Source organism: Cotesia glomerata, linkage group LG1 (assembly GCF_020080835.1).
Source record: "Cotesia glomerata isolate CgM1 linkage group LG1, MPM_Cglom_v2.3, whole genome shotgun sequence".
NCBI lineage: Eukaryota > Metazoa > Arthropoda > Insecta > Hymenoptera > Braconidae > Cotesia > Cotesia glomerata.
The window spans coordinates 12,815,156-12,831,887 of record NC_058158.1 but is presented as its reverse complement, the minus strand read 5'-3'; the positions used below and the strand labels follow the sequence as shown (position 1 = coordinate 12,831,887).

The window sequence follows — 16,732 nt, the reverse complement described above, 5'->3', positions numbered from 1 at the left end:
TAATAATGGCTGCGGAACTCCGCCCCTCAGAAACTGTGAAGAACTTGGTGCCCATTGGACACAAGGGTGTTAAAAGTTTTATTGTTGCTTGGGTATAGTTACTTCCCGCTTATTTCCCACCAGGTCTGGACCTAGGCCACGTCAATCGTAAACTAAACTTGTGCATGTGCCCTTGCGATTACTTTCTGCTTTGCATGCTCCCTAGTTGACACCCTTTCAATCTCATTAAATGATTAAATGTTTTATTGATCACGTGCAATTTAGAATTTACATGTTACTGAAAAATGTATAAGGGTGATACGAACATACTCTATCACTCTGAGGGTCTTGACAAAATTTAAGACCACTTGAAAATGGTTAAGATTTGAATGATCTAAGCTGATTTACTTTCTTTAAAAATATATTTTTAGAATTCAGTAAAAACAGATTTATCTTCAATCTCAAACAGGATGAGCATATTACCCCCTTCCGTCGCAGATTAAACTGGCTTAGTGTAAAGTCACGAAGACATTATTCTCTAGCATGCTTCATTTACAAATTATTAGAAACTGGAGAACCGAAATTCCTTCGCTGCATGTTCAAAAATGAAGATTCTGATATTAGACGGTCCGATCGACTTGCAGCTAAGAACAATTACGTCTTTTTTAAAATGCCTAATTTCGCTACTGCCACTTTTGAGCACTCTTTTATTGTATCTAGTATTCGTTTATAGCAAGAGCTACCAAGTGATATTATTAAATCCCATTCCCTGGAGAGCTTCAAAAATAAAGCGTTTGAATTCTTCCTCAATCTTGAACTATCAAGCAGTTTGTATAACCCTATTAATTATCCAGTTTGGCTTGTTTAAAGTTATTCATATGTTACTCATACAATTTATTGTATTGCATTGTATTGTAATGTTTCTGTTTTCTTATTCAATTACATTATTTAGTTATTACTCATTAATTATTTATTTATTTATTTATTTAATTATTTATTTACCAAAATTTTAGACCCTGAAGCCTTAGCTCCCTAAGGGCCTTACATATAAATTAATACATAGTAATAATAAAAGTTGTTAACAGTAATGAAAATGATAATAATACAATAAGAATAAGTAAGTAACGTTGTCTCAAAGCAAAGCAAAATCCATTTAAGTAATTAATTTAAGTTACCAATTAATGACTCTAGTTTATAAAAAAAAAGAAAGAAAAAAGAAAAAATAAATTTGAATAATTAGTAATTTGGACAGTTATGTAGTGACAATTATTTATCATCTTTATCTACAAAAAACTTATAATCTACAAAAAATTATATCTAAATTTTGTATAATTGTCATTATCCGGCTAAGCCTTGGCATATAAATCTAATAAAGAAAATCTAAATAATTAAATAAAATATATTCTATGGAATTCAACGTGACTTATTTTCATCAAATTTCTTTTACATTTTTTTTTTCAATTTTACATAGTGAGAAAAATGTTTTATAACCTACAGAATTGTTAGCAAAAAAATTGTTTTGGAGCAAAAAATTTGTATAACTCAGGAATATTTACACAGTGAAAAATTTTGCGTCAACCAATTTTGTGTTAAAAATAATGGTGAATATATAAGACTTTATGTGTAAATTTAACACTTTTTTGTCTTTATTTTCATTAAATATTAAATACAAAATTTTTTGACGCATTGATGAAAAATTTTTTACTGTGGACTTATAGTATTTGTTTTACTTTGTTGAACATAATTTTGGATCTTTAAAAATATTTTATGGAGGCAAATATATGATTTAATGAATCTATTGAATATTAATTTTAGAATTTCACGAAATTAATTTTGTGATGTAGGAACCTCGTCTAAATTTGAGTTGTTTGTCAATTAATTAATGTAGACCAAACATGTAAAAAAAAAAAAATTAATCAACTACACAGAAAAAAAAATGTTCTTGAATCAAGTATATCCCGCATGAAAAAGCTATATATCCTTCATCATATACAAAAAATTATATTTTACATATATAAAAATATATGTGATTATATAAGGACCCATATGATATATGTAGTATTATGTATCGATGTTATACTCATAACATATATTTCAATTATATTTTCAGCTATATATGATTAAATATATCGTATATATTATAATCAACACTATATTATAAATAGTATAAGAACAATGTATTTTTCAGTATAATTTAAAATATACTTTAAATTATATGTTCAATATAATTTTAATATTGGCATTGGTACCAAAATTACAATAGAATGCTGAGGCCAAATAATTCTCTGAAAAAAAGTTATAAAAAAAAAGAAAATATTTCGTGATGTGTTACTAATTTACTGAAATTCAGATTTGCTTCGACCGTAAACTCGATTGATCAAGTTGCTCTTGAAACTTAAGATATACGACAAACTATTAATTTTTTTTTTTTTTTATTAATCTTTCCGTTTTGACCTATTTCGACCTATCATAAAAATATCTGGTATTATGTATGGTATTTTATAATAAAATAATATCTATTGTCATAATAATAGTATATTTTATAACATATACTAAGTAATATACGGCACTAATATATTTGAACTTATATTGAATCAAATACATCTTCATTATATTAACAAAACATTTATTATTTCATATATATAATTTTGCCGCTATATATGATCACATATTCCCCATATAACTTTCTATATATGTTCAGCCATATATAGTTTTTTCATGCGGGATATTTTTGAAGAGCTCAATATTCTTGGTTTGAGTAGAAAAATTCTTGATTAAAGAAAATTTTTCTTGATTTAAGGCAATTTTACTTAATTCAAGAATTTTTTGTCTTGATTCAAGACAATTACCCTCTTCAAAATTATATTCTTGGTTCAAGAATTTTTCTCTTGAATCAAATTAATTTTTTTTCTGTATAGAGGGTTGAATTTTACATAATTGATTTAAAAGTTTTTTTACTACTTTAATGAAAGTTACGTCAAATAAAATAATATACATAGAACAGAGTTTTGATCAATGATCAAATTTTTTGAATTAAGATCTCTATGTTGACTTAATAAGCTATCGTCAAATCTATATTTTTTAAAGCAATAAAGTTTCATGATAATTTATTTTAACGTTATTAAAAAAAGAAAAAAAATTCCTTGCATGTGATAATCAATCTTCAAATTGACACAATATTTTATAGACTAGAACAATACTAATTGTCACATTACTGATGATTCAGCTGACTCGCTCTATTTCTTTCTAATATGGTTTTAATGATGAAATCCGTTATTGCTATTTGAAAATAAAGAGTAACTAAGATAATTGCTATTTGTCAAGTGCGGAAGTAAATAATGTAATGTGGTTTTTATTAATTATAATTTATTAATTTTGTGAAAAGAAAATAGGGTATTTTTATTGAAAAAAAGCCCCATATAGTTTTAAAGAAAAATTTTTAATTCTAAATTTTTTTGAAAAATTCTTTTAAATTTTCATTAGTCTAAATACAATTTTTTTTTGTGGTCGGAAATAACTGATATTTATATAATAAATGTTAATAAAAGTCATCCGTAAAAAAGTTAACATACCTATTAATTAAATTTAATTAATTTTTTAATAAAAATAACTTACATTTTTACTGTTTTTCAGTCCTCCCGTAAAATTGAATAAAATGGAGGTATAACGTCATCTTCTAATGAGGACGACGACATGTTTATAAACATATGTGCTACCAATGAAACAGAAGCACTTTTATATTCAATTACTTTTATAAGGCAACGCATATGGAGGCGTGAACATATGAAGGTTCAGGTAATTTAGTTACAATAAAAAATTTCAACTTTTTACAACTGAAATAAAAAGAAAATGATGGAAAAATTAATAATTTGAGTAAATAAGATAGTAGCAACAAGTTAAATTATATTGGGAATACCCAAGGTATACATCTGGGCCCCATTGGGTTCCAATGGGGCATGCCCAATAGGGAAATCCCAATGAGGACCCAATGAAGAACCCAATTGGGAAATCCCAATTGAAAACGAAATAAATTATTGTCAATTTCTCTAGTCGGGATTCATATGGGATCTAAATGGGAATATCCAACGTGAAAATAAAAAATTTTTTGCAATTTTTTCTAGTTGGGATTCATGTGGGATCTAAATGGGAATACCCAACGTGAAAATAAAAAATTTTTGGCACTTTTTTCCAGTTGGGATTCATGTGGGACCAAAGTGGGAATGTCTAATGTGAAATTAAAAAATTTTTAGAACTTTTTTTCTAATTGGGATTTATGTGGGATCTAAATGGGAATACCCAACATGAAAATAAAAAATTTTTTGCATATTTTTTCTAGTTGGGATTCATGTGGGACCAAAGTGGGAATGCTCAATGTAAAATAACAAAATTTTTAGGAATTTTTTTCTAGTTGAGATTCATATGAGACCAAAGTAGGAATATCTAGGGTAAAAATGAAAAACTATCAGTTTTTCAATTCATCACTTGCAAATGCATTATGTGAGCTTATATTATTAGCATATATTTGCTGTAAATTAATTAGAAATACAAATAAAAATTAGTCGTTAAGTATAGAAAAGAATTAGGAAAAAAATTCATTCAATATTGTTAAATAAAAACAATAAAATTTAGTTAAGCTTTTTAAAATTTTACATAACTTTATATTTTGAAAAATTTAGTTTTACGAGATTAAAAATAAATTGTAACAAATTGGGATGAATTCGAAGAAAATTTTAATCCGAATTGAAATTTAATCCCATTACTCAGAGTTTCGGAGTGAAGTAATTAAGCAATTCGCGCACGGAGTGAATCCGGAGTTTTTTTTTAGCAGAGTCATCCCAGATTAATTTGGGATCAATTTCAGATTAAATCCAAATACTAAGTTGTTCGACTAAAATACACTTTTATGTTGTTAAAACAAGATTCATACGTGAAATTTTTTCTTCTCACTACAAAAAAAATTTTAATTGAAAAAAATTTTTATTATCAATATGTAAAAATTCAATTTTTGAAGAATATCCAACTTTTGAGAAGATTCACATTTGCAAAAGAATTTATGTTGTAAAAATAATTAAAATTTTTGATAATGAAATTTTTATCCATATAGGAAAATTTGGTAATTACTAACAAGTGAGGTCAACCCAAGCAAAGCTGTGTTAAATTTTTTTTTTTTTATCAAATTGAACAATTGTTTTTTAAATTGTTCGTTTTTTTATGTACTTAAAAAAAAAATCAAAAACATCAAAAAAAGAAAAAATAGAAATTTCATCCAAAAACATGAAAGCCAAAATTTTTTCTAAATATCAAAGGCAAAAAAGCTATCGAAACCTTTATTTTTTTCTTTCACGACATTTTTTCATCATAAATGCGCTGTAAAAACAAGCAGAATAAAAAAAAATCGAAAATGTAATTTTTCACCTAGTTATGACCCAATATGGGGTTGACCCTACTTGTAAATAATTACCGAAAATTAAAAAAAAAAATTGCACTTCAAAAAAATTTTAATTTTCTAGAAAAAATTTTTTTGCTAATTTAAGCAGGATTCCAAATCAATCGGACAGTTTTAAGGAATTTTATTTTTGATTCTTTCAATTTTTTTACATTTTTCAGTAAACTTTTTTTTTTTTAATGTTTCAATTTTCTATTTAATTTCTACAAAAATTGTATTTTTAAGTCAGTAAAGTAAATAAATAAAAAAAAATAATTTCTTAAATTTTCAGTATAACATGAATAATGTATCACTAAACCGCTTAAGTTAATGTATACGAAATAAGAATCCACTTTAATAGTACTTCTGATTGGACCAGCGGTAACGTAAACGACTGAGGACCTAAAAGACGCAAGTTCGAGCCCAACTAACGCCAAGGATTTTTTCAATCAATAATTCCATTTCAATCCGAGATTAAATTCACTAATGAGTTCTAATATGATATGAGTATCTAATCCTGAATTATTTTTAATTTTTTCGAAAATTTTAATATTTTTTCTTTCAAAATTTAGATGGGGTTCTGATGGGGATTTCCCTATTAGGACCCAAGAGGGATTACCCAATGAGGGCCACATAGGGCTTTGCCTTACATCCCTATGTGTGGTCCCTATTGGGCAACCCAATGAGGACCCAATAGGTCTTACATTAAAATTTCTAGTCGGGTATAAATAAAAAATTTTCAAGCCACGGAGCTAAGTAAGTTCAAACGGTTTGCGTTTAAGGTGTGCAAACATAAGAATGGGCAGTTATGTCTATTTGCAGAATAATATCCTACCCCTGCAGAATCAATTTATACAAACAACAATTGAAGACAATGACACTTTGTATATTTTAACATTATATAATTTTGTATATATACTTATAACTTATGACTAGAATTACTTGGATGAGTGTTTACTTACTATCATTACAATAGTTTACCAACTAAATTGCATATTTTACTACCGCGTTATTTCTGTACAATTTATTATCTTGGTTATTTTAGTTTTGATGATACATGATAAACTTACTACAATGATTTGCGTGCCATAGAAACTAACAGGAAAAATACCTACTTCATCATTGGATACCTATTATTTCTACTGCTACATACTCATATGAGCCTAACTGTGTCGTGACTGTCTATACAATGATTTATGATCAAACGTGTTTACAACGGATGGGTCATATTTACTCTTGTTCTTGCTGTTTAGATAAGTAGTTAATTACAGCATGTACGCTATTCATCTACAGATTCCGTTCTATGCGATGGAATTGAAAAAAATTTTAAATAATAATAAATATTTTTGAATTGAGAAAACGTATAAAAATAGATCGATTTAAATAAAAATAAAATTTACATTTGTAATTTAAAAAGTCTTGTCTAATTCATATACACTTCATCACACGTTTTATAGATATGTTTGATAAATAGTTTCGCGATAATAGATAGGTGGCGAGAAATAGTCCAAAGTTTTCCAGCGCAGAACGGTTCATCGAGTAATAAAGTACTATGTAAAGGGTAATTTAATAATTTTTTCTATTGGTATTTATTGAAACACTTGTTTTGTTGATTTTATATTTTCGTTTATGTATTCGTGCAATTTTATTGAATACTATTATCAATATTTTATGTTGAATCCGTTCATACATGAAAAAATCTTAGATTATTGCTATCAAAAACGAACTATATAGAGTCTATTAACATTTTTAAAGATTATTACATTTTGAAGTTAATAGATCAAATAACCGCTAAATCATTAAAAAAAATAAGACAAAAATTGTTTTTCGCGTTTTTGCACTATGATTTTGATATTGATCAACCTATTGATTTTTTAAACTGCATCCCATAACTTTTTAAGTAAAAAAATTAGGAAAATGGTTAACTCTATAGGCCATCCCTGCAACTTCTCGCTAATTCCATACAAGCGCTCAAAATTGCACTTATAACGTTTTTGAGCTCTTTGAGCTCAAAAAAAATAATTTTATTGTCATTTCAATAACGATAACTCACGAACGAATCAACCGATTTTTACCGGACTGGCGGCGATCGACGTGGTTTTCGAGGTTAAGAGCCAATTAGTTTTTGAATTGATCAGTAAAGCCGTTTAAAAGTTATTCCAAAAAAACCGCTTTTGAAAAAAAATTTTATTTTAGATTTTTTTTGGAATTTCTCGAAATCTACTGATCTAAACCGATTCAAAATTACAGGAAATCTAAGTATGATGGAATTCTTTAAAACGCCACTAGTTTGGAATTCTTGTATGAAATTGTTTAAAACACACACACACAGACTTACGGACATAGTCGCGGAAACATTCGGGGCAGTCTCCTATAGGACCTCAAAACTTCAATATCCGTTGAAAACTCGATTTTCGAAAAACGGGGTAAACCAATAACTTGCCAACTTTTGAAAATTTTCAACTTTCTTAGCGGGAAGTTAAGAAAACTACGTGAAATGCTACAATTTAGATAAAAATTAGATAACTCAGAGAAGCTTTTTTTAAAAATTAATTTATTGAATAAGAAATTTTTTTCGATTATTGTTGGTATAATACAACATGATGTTCAAGTATCGCATTGAGTTTCTTGGTCTTCTAGCATATGGTGACCCAGAAACATAATATTTTTCCAAAATTTTATATTTCCAGAGCTTATTTGTTTTAACAGATACTAATTTCTTTAACCGTCTGAAAGTTTTATCTGAATTTTTATTTTCTCGAATTTCGTTGTCCAGCCGACGGTGTCATAATCATTCTTAATTAATTACAGCTACTAAAAGACGCCAATATTTATTTTAAAGACTTTAACATACCTTTCTTCAAGTGAACAAAATTCACGAATATACGCCACCTTGCGGGACTTCAGAAGGTTCATTTATAATTTTATTTTGAATTATCGAAAACTTTTCAATTAGTAATAGCAATTATAAATTTTCAAAAATTCGGAAAACAATTAGCTTAATAGAAAATTTCCAATTATGCATCGCACATAATAGAAAATAAAAATTTGTAGAAAATATATAAAACTTGTTGTGGATTTACTTAAAAATATTTATGATGAAATATAGAATAGGGGGCAAAATGGATCTCTTGAAGTTTTATTTTTATTCACCAAATACACTAGTATTAGTAAGACGAACAGCGCAAAATCAGGTAACCGCATTTTCCCCTAGTTCACTTTAGGGACTAATTTCCCCTCCCTCCATCTTCATCTCTTAAATATCCATTTAGCCCAACAACTGTGATTGATAAAAGCCATACTATTATTTAATTAAATTGAATCATTTTTTTGCCAAAAATTAATAATTAATACAAATTTGTGGTAAAAAAATACAATAAATATTTGAAAGATTTAAAATACTCTTATCGTGGGACCTTTTTTCTTCCTTATTTCAAAAAAATAATAATTTATTTTGATGGAATTTATCATAATTAAACTAATAGTAATGCAAACTAATATAAATAAAATTTAATTGATATTTTAAATGCCAATCTAAAAATGTTATCACAGTTTCAAAAATTTACTAACTACATAAAAGTTAAAAAAATAAAATTACAAGAACCTTGAAATAAAAGAAACATTTCTTACCTATTCTGCATTAATTAAAAAAAAATTGTAACAGTGTCAAAAACCGTGTAACTTATGATAAAAATAATAAGACCGAAAAAAAAAACATATTTCTGGGTTCCTTAAAAACAAACAATTTTTAATAATTGTTTGATCAAACTTCATACACACAGAGAACCCATAAAACTTGATAATGATTATTATTCTTTAAAACTTAAACGAAAGAGAAACTCTTATTCGTTGAAAATTTATCACCGGAAAACGTATATAGAGATAAGAATCTCAGAACTGAATAAAAATGGAGATTTCTTTAACGACAAAAAAAATTAAGAACTCAAGCAAACCAAGTAACAGCCGGATTGGAGGATCATTGAGCGGGCATGGGATGTTTCATGTATATAAGTGGACTTACCATAAGTGGAATGCGGTAAACGAGGATATCTTGCGGTGGCCATGTTGAAGCATGCTCAAGTGCACGCGGTCCCAAGGATGACGTTCGTACCACAACGTCCATGATAATTATTAGACACTATCAAACATCAGTTGAGTAAATGAACACTTTTTGAATATACAAAGTATCAAAACTCACTTAGCTAGCATCTCAGCTAGATTCACCTTTCGTAAAAAGCAGCTGGTGCATCGAGCGGTAGGTCAGGACTGGTGCAGTCTTGGTTGGATAAATGTATCCCAGTCCGTGGCAGCGCCGCCAGGACTTGAGGAAGATCCATGATTATTTACGAGTTTCACCCTGGCAGCATAGGCAGAGGCTCGCGGAAAAGCTGAAGGTGTTGGAATATCGCAGAACAGTGTTGGGAGTTGGGAGCTACCATGTGCTCCATACGTATCACCTCACCGCGCTTGCGTTCGACCAAAACACATCCTGATCCCTTTGTACATGTAGATTGTCCATGAAGGCATTACACACGAAACAAGAGTCTACTTCCCCTCATATCATGCTCATGCAGAGATGGAATACATCATAAAACAACGAGTCAACTGTGTTACAACCCCCGCGTAAGCTTTCTCGCGGCTGCTGTATTGGTGGACCCATCATGAAATGGGAGTCTTTCTGTTTCCATGTATCGAACAAGTCTTATATGCACTAAAACCCTTCTTTCATGTTCTCAGTGTGATCTACACTGTCCTAAGTCCACGTGTGAGTCTGTAAAGGTGCTCCATACTATATACCATAGACCCATCCTTGTGCAGGGAGGATGCCTGCACTAGGGTAGAATCGGAATCTTTCCCTCTCCAGCTTCTTCTCCATATCTGGTAGAGATGCGACAGAGGAAAAGGTCACTTACAGAGATGTAACATGCGCACTGTTCTTTTCAACGCGGGCACATTTATGGATCCAGTAATTGAATTGTAGGACGAAATGTACGCTGTTACAAACCAATTAAATGACATCTTATTTTTTTAGGGTCCATCTGCAGATTATTACATTATTCAAATATTCTTGAAAAGTAACAGTTGGTCCTCTTACGTTGAAAGTGTCCAAGACTCTTAACTGGAAATTCCAGTCAGCAGGAGTCTGTACATTGTCTCATCCTTGATTTCCTCAGCTCTTCGTAATGAAATTCATGGTACTTTAAACACTGGTTATGTATCCACATCAGGGAGTGTCCTGTCGCGAGAATCCTGATTTGCATAAGAAATACCTGTGATAAAGACATAAATCCTTTGGAATTGTGATCACATCAGTGGATCCCGCCCAGGATAAGAGATACAATCAAGAGAACGAAAAACGCATCAACAATCAAGTAATAAACTTTTGTTGTGTAGCGGCAATAGAATAATTTAAGAAATCTCTTTGTATTGAAGTAATTTCGCCCAACTTTGTAACTTTTTATACTTTATTGATATTAAATTGTAACACTTTGTATCAATTCTCTAGATTTATCCTGGCTAAAACTTTTCTTAGTATAAGATTAACCGTATTATCTTTGTATAAATGATTTACGCGAATTATTTTAGTCGTATATTAAAGTGTCACTTGTTGATTGGTACCATAAAGCTATTATGTGCACGCATAAATATCTACACACAAGGACGTGATAAACTTAATGAGACTGATGTGAGTCTCAGATCAAGTTCAATGTCCATGGATATTTTTTTGTTTGTTTGTTTGAGTGATTTATAAATATTGCTTGCATGTTTAGATGCGGTAAATCAAAGCATACTTTCAAACGTTTTATTAATAAGTATGATCAACTTTATTTTCAAGAATCATTACCAAGAAATTTATTATAAACACAATCTTTTTCAATTACATGTGATGTGCTTGATTCGATTTGTCTGATACAATAAAAGTTAATTTTTCAACAAGTAAATCAGCCATGCATTAAATATTCTCAAAATGTTTTTATTCCAAGTATGCTTAAATAATTTTTTTTTAAAAAGGCTGCAACTAATTTAAGGGGTAACAAATAAAATTTTATCTCGAAAAACCTTTAAGAAAATGAAAAATTTTTGAATGCTATTACCCGACCTACTTTCACTCAAGAAATCCCATCGGTAAACAAACTTTAAGAATGCAAAAAAAAATATGTTTTCTCGACCGGCAGCCCTTTTATAATGCTTGACGAAAAGGGACCGGCGACCACTGCGGGTATATTTATTTTGGTTTCAAAAATTAGTCAGGTATTCTTGGGGATTAAACAAGGGTCAATGCATAAAGGTTGATAAAAAAAATTTTCAATATCTGGAAGAGAAAGTGGTTTAGAAACTAACACTTTAACATGGTAAATTGGTTGTTACATTTGTCCTGGTTAAGAAAAAAAAATTGTTGGTTCCAGACGGAAGGCGGCTACTGAATGCTGTTAGAAGTGAAAGCGTTTGTTCTTGCAATAAGATCAATTCGATGGTAAATATTCATGTGAATGACAACTTGTATATCAACGATGATTCTTCATTCTAATAAATCTGATTAGGTTTTTCATAAAATTTACTTCTAAAACTAAGGAACTATCATGTTAGTAAACAAGTGCTTTTTGATCGAATATTTTTTGTGGTAACTAAAAATTATAATGTCATTCGATTCAAAATGACATTTAGAAACTTTTTGGAAATAAAAAACTTCTGGTCAAAAAAATTGCAATAATTATATGCAGTATAATAAAACAGAAGGGTTTGATTTTTGGCGAATATTTCAGTAACTATTGCACCAAATTTTTGTAAAAAAAATTAGGATGACGGTTGACCCTAAAGGCCATCCCTGCAACTTCCCGCTCATTTTGTTCTTAAGCGCTCAAAACTATACATTACGTTTTTGAGCTCTTCGAGCTCAAAACTCTAATAGCAGTTTAATAAAACACAATTTTTTGAATTTTCAAACGGCAATAACTTTTGAATGATTGAACCGATTTTCACGCGGTTGGCGGCATTCGACACAGTTTTTGAAGCTCCATGAAAAATTTTCAAGTTTAAATCGATCGAGCCAGGAATTTTAAAATAATTCCGAAAAAACAATTTTTTCGGTTTTCTTTCGACAACGATAACTTACGAACGAATCAACTGATTTTGACCGGGCTTGCGGCGATCGACGTGGTTTTTTGATCTTAAGAGTTTATTAGATTTTGGAATTGATCGGTGAAGCCATTTAAAAGTAATTCCAAAAAAACCTCATTTCAAAAAATATTTTTTTGTAGTTTTTTTGAGATTTCTCAAAATCTACTGGTTCGAATCGGTCCAAATAGTATTCAAAATTTAAGTTTGGTCAAGCTTTTTTAATGGCACCAACCGCGATTAAATCGGTCAAGCCGTTCAAAAGTTATAAGAGGGTCACACACGCACACACACACACACACACACACACACACACACACACACACACACACACACACACACACACACACACACACACACACACACACACACACACACACACACACACACACACACACACACACACACACACACACACAGACATACGGACATCATCGCGAAAACAATCAGGGAAGCTTCCTAAGACTTCAAAAAGTCAAGATCTGATGAGAACTCGATTTTCGAAAAACGGGGTAAAACCAATAACTTCCCGATTTTTTAAAATTTTCAATTTTCTTAGCGGGAAGTTAAAAATTTCATATATTCGGAATTGTACTACCAATATTTATCATTTTAAATGAAGTGAAAATTGGGCCGAAAACGGGTGATTTGGCTTGCGTGCGCGCGCGGCTCATTTTAAACGAGCAAAAAAATTATTTCAATCTATTAAATATAAATATTAAGAAGTTAAAGAATTTAGGTATGATCTGAATACATGAGTGAAGAATAATCTGTTGAAGAAAAATTTTTACCGCAATTTTTTGTAAATTTTATTTTGATATAAAAACGCTGATGATTTTTAAAATGAAAACTACAATTTTTTTTTGAGCTTTTTAGAGATCTTAAAAAAAGAATCTGGTTAAAAAAATTGAAAAATTTTGATCTTCAATTTTTTTTATCAATAATATATCGTTTTTTTCATAAGTATACACAGAAAAAAGAAATTTACTTCAATTAAGTTAATAATTGTAAAGAATTTAATTCTCTTGATTTGAGTAGAAAAATTCTTAAATTAAGAAACTTTTCTTGGTTTAATTAAATTTGACTTGATTGAAGAATTTTCCGTCTTGATCCAAGACAATTAAACTCTTCTAAATTATTTTCTTGATTCAAGAATTTTTCTCTTGATTCAAGTTAATTTTTTTTCCAGTGTAAAACAAAACTACACAAAATTACACAATATACATGTAACATGAGTAAGTTTAATGTATAGGAATCATAAAATAATAAATTATTGTCAGCGTTGTAATAATATAAATTTATAGGTAAATATCGACAAATTATTAAAAAAAATTATTTGATCCAAGTCAATAATTAATTTACTTTTTATGAAGTCAAATTAGTTCTAATAATACCGTGTATTATTAGATTCAAGGTGACGAAGATGAAATTCCTTAGTTGTGAGTAATAAAAAAAAATTAACATAAATTACTAACGTTTCTCAGTATATTCATCGAAGAATGAAATTGTTTATATTAATTGTAAGTAACTTTCAAGAATGTTAAAAATAAAAATAACTGCTATGTAAGAAAAGATACATTTGCGCATGCGGCTGCAGATATTAAGAGATAATACAGTGCAGATAGATACACATCTGGCATCGTTGCGATAGTCACTAGTATCTCAACGATGGGCGGCCTTTAGCTTTTTTACGATCTTCAGACCAATCGATACTTTTGAATCCCTACTCTTTAACTGAATCTAAAGTTACTTTTGGACCTTTTCTTTCTTACTCACATCATACTCATCCCAATGACATTCTAATGAAATTTTTACAAAATTACTTGCTTCCCAAGACAACGCACATTATATTATTAATCAATTAGCATTTCATTTATTAAGCCCCCATACTTTGAGACCAATAAATTTTATAAACTCCTCCAATTACAACGTGAAGATTTTGTTATTTTATGTTTCCATCGTTAAGTATTTTATTTGACATGCAAATAGTTTAAACAGACAGCCGAAAAACTCATAAGAGTAAATCTATTAACTCATCATTTCTTACTAATGAAAGTACTAAAAGATATTTCTTTCATTAGTCAGTCATAAGTTTACTTTGTACTTTTAATAACAGCTGGTGATAACTTTATACACTTGTCAAAAAACAAACAGACAAACTGTTGCTCGGATAACTTTCACTAAATATTATTTTAGGCTCAGATCAAAAGATATAATAATATTAACTTATGGTCATTAAATTATAGTCTTCATAACAAAGTCAAAAGTCAACAGTAGCAGTAATATAAAGAGCTTATCACAATTGTAATCAGTAATCAAATAAATATGGGGAGGACTCCTCTCGCATCATAAAACTCCTGACCATAAAATTTTTTATCTTAAAAATATAATCAACAATCTAATTCATATTAGCTCACTTTGCAACCAAGAGTTATTTGGATCAGTTGTGAAGTGCAAATAGACAACATGCTATTATCTTTATCAGATGCAATTAGTAAAGCAATTATAACACGTGAAACACTCTGTAAAGTTAATACCAACACTTACTTTAATTTATATAATCTAATTGAATTTTTACTGTAAAAAATTATATGGTACTGAGTTTTAATTAATATTTCGATCGTTTTTTGGACTCGGTGCTGGAAAACCAAAAAACGTTGTGTAAAAATTTTAAATAAACACAATGAGTCTTGTAGTAAAAATAGGGTAGTATAAGAAACGAGCATATAAATTTACAATGACAATTAAAATTAAAAAAGTTATGTTAAATTATGAAATTTTAAATAATTATTGTTTTGTAAAAGATTTAAGTGCTATTTTCATATTGTTCATTTAGTCCTATTCATAAATTGGGAACAATTTATTTTTTTTTTCTAAAACCATTCAAAATTATTCAAATTTTTGTACGCTCATGACTTTTTAAATTGCTATATATTAATGTAACACCTTAAATAATGTTACATATTATTAAATAACTTCACTATGATCTCTTCAATAACCTCTAATTATAAAAAGAAAAAAAAAAGAAAAATTATCATCAATAAACACTTACCTCAATCATCTTTTGTTGCTCATTTCTGCAATATCTTCATATAATTCAATAAACACTTACTACAATACAAACAATAAAGAAAACATAAAAATCACAGAACAAAACAAAAGCGTACCTAACCTCAGATTAATCGATCACACGCATTCACTAAATAGACCGGGTAAACTTAAAATCACAATTAATTGACAAAAGATCTTAATCTGGATAATTGTGAGTTAACGCTGGAAAACACGTGTACTCTACATTGCGTTAAAAAAGTAACCTTTTCTTCACTTCTCTCTCACATGCTCACACACACACACACATATACATGCATACATCTATTTACAGTCAATACAACATTCGCTTGTTCTTACTTTCTCTCTCTCTCTTTCTTTCATGGTATCTCTTTCTCTCTCAGTCGGTCTCTCTTTCTGTTTTGTTTCTCGCTCCCTCTCCCTCCCAGCTTGCCGGAACTCCTTTGGGAGCGGGAGTCTAGTGCAAGACAGTTAAGTACGAACTCCAACTCTCTACTCACGATTACAATGACGAGATCTCGTGACTCGGTTCCGTTAACAAACATTTAGTGAGTTGACTTAACCATTTAATTAACATTAACATTAACGATTACCCGTCGAACTAAGCGTATCTACGGCACAGGGAAACGTCACGTCACGTCACGAATTCACTGAGTAAGCGTTAAGGCCCGGACTGTAGGAGTCTGTTGGTTGTCGCGAAGCGAATTTAGAGATTAAGTAATATATGAAAATCCGTGGTTGTATCTTTTAAAAGATGAGGATGGTAACGTTCGCGTTGGGTACCATACGCGACGGGTTTGCTATACTATAAGGTAGTAAGTGAGTAAGAGGCCAGACCCCTACCGGCGCAGTCGTACATCTTAGTGTTATGGGCAACTCACATTGGAAGATACGCCATCAAGCATAGCCCTAGCGAACCGAGAACCAAGCGGACGAACGAGCCAACGATTGTAAAAGTTTTAGGGACACTTTGCGAACACCCACCCCCTCCGCCGACGTATTTACCACCACGTTGATGTTTCTCCCGCTGATACTACGGCGACACACCATCTATCTCTTTCTTTTTCATTTCAACTCTCTGGGTTGCTTTTGTCTCCTGTCTTTCATTCTCACTCCCTTCTATGCTCCAGACGGCTGCTGATG

The 16,732-nt window shown here is 29.9% G+C and overlaps 1 protein-coding gene across 1 annotated transcript in view; it reads right to left on the bottom strand.

Annotated features, from left to right (window-relative positions):
* Nucleotides 1-16,486, bottom strand: part of LOC123261367 (homeobox protein abdominal-A homolog) — a 226,508-nt gene extending 210,022 nt beyond the window's left edge. Inside the window, exon 1 of the transcript XR_006508674.1 lies at nt 15,573-16,486. The gene's annotated coding sequence lies outside the window, so the exon portion shown is untranslated. The remainder of the gene's footprint in view (nt 1-15,572) is intronic.
* Nucleotides 16,487-16,732: the final 246 nt, after the last annotated feature.